The sequence below is a fragment of the Alligator sinensis genome, unplaced genomic scaffold (assembly GCF_000455745.1).
Source record: "Alligator sinensis unplaced genomic scaffold, ASM45574v1 scaffold395_1, whole genome shotgun sequence".
NCBI classification, from domain to species: Eukaryota; Metazoa; Chordata; order Crocodylia; family Alligatoridae; genus Alligator; species Alligator sinensis.
The window spans coordinates 1,053,792-1,058,429 of record NW_005842232.1 but is presented as its reverse complement, the minus strand read 5'-3'; the positions used below and the strand labels follow the sequence as shown (position 1 = coordinate 1,058,429).

Below are 4,638 nucleotides of genomic sequence, written 5' to 3'. Positions count from 1 at the left end.
GCCCGATTTGGTGGCTGAATCTCCTAATCCAAATTGAATCAGAGGACCCTTTAATCTCTCTGAATCAAATCAGAACTATCCAAATTGATTTGGAAAGATTCAGAGATTCGGACATAGAGACAGCTTTAAATGTTTTTTCTACATACCTCTAGGTGCAGGGGCTCATGAGTGCTATGATGCTGGGGCGCATGGAATGTCCCACAGAAGCACAGGGGGCTCCCCACCGTGCTTGGCAGCAGACCTGGAAGTGGACCAGAAACACTTCCGGTCCACTTCCAGGTCCACTGGGGAGTGCGCTGGGGGGGGGGTCCCTCTGGCTCCCCCCATCTCCCCCCCCAGCTCAGTAGCTGGTGCCTCCTGGGTCTGGGGGGACACCCGGGGTCCTCTTGTGGATGATCGCGGAGCCAGCGAGGTGCGGGGGGGGGAAGTGGACCCAGAAGTGGACCAAGTTCGCCACTGAGCACATGGAGGGGATGCTTCTGTGGGATGCTCCATGCACCCCAGCATTGCAGTGATCACGAGCTGCGCCTGCTACCTCAAGGTATATAGAAAAAAACTTTTGAAGCTGTGACTATGACCGAATTGCTGATTCTCCAAATCAGCAGCGAACTTTCAGATTTGGATTTGGCCAAATCGAATCAGGGACAGTGATCCGAATCAATGAATTGAATCACTGTCCCTGATTTGGGCTGACTCCGAATCCAAATCGAATAGGGCCCGCTTCGCACTCCCCTACTTTACAGGCCATGGGCTGGAATGAACCAGCTTTGGTCAGGGGTAGGCAGGTGCTAGGACCTGTCCACCACCATTTCTTCTTGTCGTGGCCTCAGGGAAGTCCCTTTTGCTGAACACCACTGATGCTTCATATCCATTGGCCAAATCCAAGGGCTTCATGGGCTGGATATGGCTTACAGGCAGTTGGTTGCTTGCCTTAATACAATTTGCAGAGCAATAGCTACTTTCTATTCATTCTACACTGAGAATGTTGAATAGTGCTTAGTTCAGATTTTATAACAGAAGAGAGTTGCAGGTAATCACTGGCCAAAAACTGCCACTTAAAAGGTGAGTTTTGAATTCATTTAGCAAAGGGGAACAAGAAGAACAAAAATGATTCAACTTTCTTCTAGCTCTCCTAAAGTGACAAAGGAAAAAAGGCAGCTGAGAGGTTCTAGCTGCCTTTGCAGCTAATGACTGAAAAGAAAATTCTTATCAGTTAAATAACAAAGAGGAAAGACAGAAGATAATGTTTCAAAAGCATTTAAATCCTATTGACATCCATTATTTCTTTTTTTCCTACCTGCTGTTTAAAAAACATTGAAAATGAGGATCAAAGAATGTCTTTATTTTTATGGGGTTCTGCTTACCCATGACTACAAATTCATGAATAGTTGTAACACCATTGGAGATGGCCAAATGGCTAGTAAGACTGTGGTTTTACTAGTCTATATCTTTTCAGCCTGTTTGAATCTAGTTTTTAGGGTTGTAGCATTTCCTGAATGGAGGAAAAAGAAAAACATCTTTGGTTTGATTAAATGCAGATTGACTAACCTTGAACAGAGAATCAGAGAAAGCAGAGAAAGTTAGAGAGAAGCTCTGTGACTATCTTTTGGTATGCTTTTGATATGTGTATTTCTGTACACTGTAAGGGAGTGTCACAGAGTAATGTTGCACTTTTTGTGAAGGCTGAAGAATTTCACATTTATGTAAGAGGTCCAAGCTTTGATTTGTCTTTATTTAAATAAATTGAAAGGATAGTAGACCTCTGCTTGGATGCCACCATTCCTAATTTTAAGTTTCCTTGCATTGTTATTGCACATTGGACTGCTTCTGATTGACTTGTTTTTTTTCCATGTTATGACTGCATACTTTCTGTGAATAAGAGGAAAAGAGATTGTTTTAGGATACATTATGACAAATTAACATTTCTGTCTTGATACAATTGTGCTTAATATTTTTATTTTTTGCAGTTTACTGGAAGCACCTGGGAGGTAAATCTGGCATGTACCTTAGATGTGAAAATGAAGCAGTATTTTGTCAATCAGACCAACTTTTTGGAGTTTATATTTATTTTGAAATGGAACAGATTATTCCACTTTAAATGAAGTCCAAGAACTTGGGCACAGTCCCCCAAGAAAGAGAAAAATATGTAAAGAAAGTCTGATGAAATATACAGGCAAATGCTTACCTTTATAGAATTATTACCACCATCATTCCTGATGTAATAATTTCTTCATCTGAAAATTGTAAATGATGACACCTATCTACTGTTGTAAAAAATTAAGACCTGTGAATATAAAATGCTATGTAAGTGATATGTATTATAATTATTCTAGTGAAATACTCCCAGTTAACTGCAGGAGTACAGAAACACAGACTTGCCGTTTTATTGCAAGTGCTAGTCATGTAAAAATATAAATTGAACCTTTAAAATGAGAAAATGAGGACCATTTATAGATTAGCTCTAGCAGCAACAGCAAGATATTCTGGACATGGTGCTGAAATGGTCATCTAATGTTAGAAGGTTGTGGGTAATGATTCTAAACTATAGGGCAGGCACTCAAACTAAACATTAAATAGCGAACTATCTGACTATCTGTATGACTATCTCAGATGCAAAAGTGAAAAAGATAACTCAAGATTTCTACGGTCCAAGATGAAATTTTGGCTGAAACATGGGGCCAGGGTTTCCATGGGGACCAGCCCCAACAGTGCTGGCAGGGGACGCGGCTGGGTGGGGAGTTGCTTCAGGGCTGGGATCTTGCCGGGATGACGGTGAGGTCCAGAGCTGGGGCAGAGCTGTTCAACTGCCCGCATGCCCTGGGTAAGGGTGTGCAAGTAGTGGATCATGGTTCTACCTTGTCTCTGGACCATGCTGTCCCCACTGGAACATCCCAGCCCCAACTGCAGAGCATCTCCTCACCCAGCCACTCACCCTGCCAGTGCTGCTTGGGTCAGTCTCCATGGAAACCCTGGCCTCTGCTGTTAGGATGTCACTGCTGCTGGGGTTTCCATGGAAACTGGCTGCTGCAACACAGGCAGGGGCTGCTGGGAAATGGAGTCTGGCCACTGGCCAGATCCACCATTTTGTCTACCCCTGGGGCAAAGAAAGAAAGGGCAGAGGGACAGGCAACCTTTGAGCAGACACAAAGGACAGGGCCAGGGAGGGACTGGGGGAAGACTTGTTTATGGTAAACTTATGCAGAGTTTAGATTATGGTTTTTATAGGATAGTTTGGATAGGGATGATCTTGCCTCAGGTAGGGGTCTGGACTAGAAGACTTCTGGAGGTTCTTTCCAGTCCTTCTCTATGATTCTATGACTTACCCCACATCACGAGAACTGCAAAAGGAGGTCACATTTGTCCTGGGATAAGCCATCTTATCCCAGGACACAGCACAATCATGCAGATGCCCACATTTGTCATAGGGGAATACATCCTAAAAAAAAAATTCATGGGATATGAAGCACTGTCGGCTTATTCTGGGATATCTCACACCACATCTGCATGGCTGTCATGGGCTAATATGGTTAAATCAATGGTTTGATCAATGATCAATGGTTGGATCAACGATCATGGATCAATAGTCAAATTGATGATCAAGGGTCAATGGTTTGGACAACAATCCTAGGTACTGACCAAAGATTATGGGTCACTAGTCAAATCAATGATCAAGAACCAATGGTTTGCCAATGATCGTGGGTTAATGGTCAAATCAATGATCATGAGTCAAAGATCAAGGGTCAATGGTCTGGTCAATGATCAAGGGCCAATGGTCAAATTAATGATCATGGGTCAATGAACCAATCAGCGATCAAGGGTCAAGGGTCCATTTGGATGCATATCTTGCTGGGATTCTTTGACCCTAGCTGACTTCCTGCCTTTTGGGCAGGGGGGCTGGACCCAATGTTACAAGGTCCCTACCAGCCCTTATGTCTACGAAATCTATAGAATCTATGAAATCCAATCAACGATCAAGGGTCAATGGTCAGTTTGGATGCTTATCGTGCTGGGATCCTTTCACTCTAGCTGACATCCTGCCCTTTGGGCGGGGGCTGGACCCGATGATCTGACGAGGTCCCTTCCAGCGCTAATGTCTATGAAATCCAATCAACGATCATGGGTCAATGGTCAAATCAAAGATCAAGGGTCAATGGTCAAATCAATGACCATGGATCAATGGTTTGGTCTATGATTAGTCAATGGTCAAATAATGATTGTTGTGGGTCAAATCTATGATTGTTTGGTCAACGGTTGTGGGTCAATAGTTCGGTCAACGATTGTGGGTTAATGGTCAAATCAAAGATCAAAGGTCAGTGGTCAAATCAACGATCATGGATCAATGGTTTGGTCTGATTGTGGGTCAAATCACCGTCGTTGCGGGTCAAATCTACGATTGTTTGGTCATTGACTGTGGGTCAGTAGTTTGGTCAACGATTGTGGGTCAATGGTCAAGTTGACGGTCATGGATCAATGGTTTGGTTTAGACGGTCAATTCTACGATCGTTTGGTCAACGACCCTGGGTCAGTCGACAATCAGGAGTCAACGCTCAGCGGGTCGGTGAACGATCCCGGGCCAGTGGTCAACTCGAGGGTCAGGGACCCACCGATGGGGCCGGCCACCCCCGAAGGGCCGCGCCT

The 4,638-nt window shown here is 44.2% G+C and overlaps 1 long non-coding RNA gene across 2 annotated transcripts in view; it reads right to left on the bottom strand.

The window, feature by feature from the left end:
- Positions 1-1,719: 1,719 nt before the first annotated feature.
- LOC112550874 overlaps positions 1,720-4,638 on the bottom strand; it is a 4,032-nt gene continuing 1,113 nt past the window's right edge. For both annotated transcript variants that reach the window (XR_003094939.1, XR_003094938.1), the window contains exons 2-4: positions 3,324-3,436; positions 2,186-2,284; positions 1,720-1,869 (exon numbers count right to left, since the gene is read on the bottom strand). This is a non-coding gene — a long non-coding RNA (uncharacterized LOC112550874). The remainder of the gene's footprint in view (positions 1,870-2,185; positions 2,285-3,323; positions 3,437-4,638) is intronic.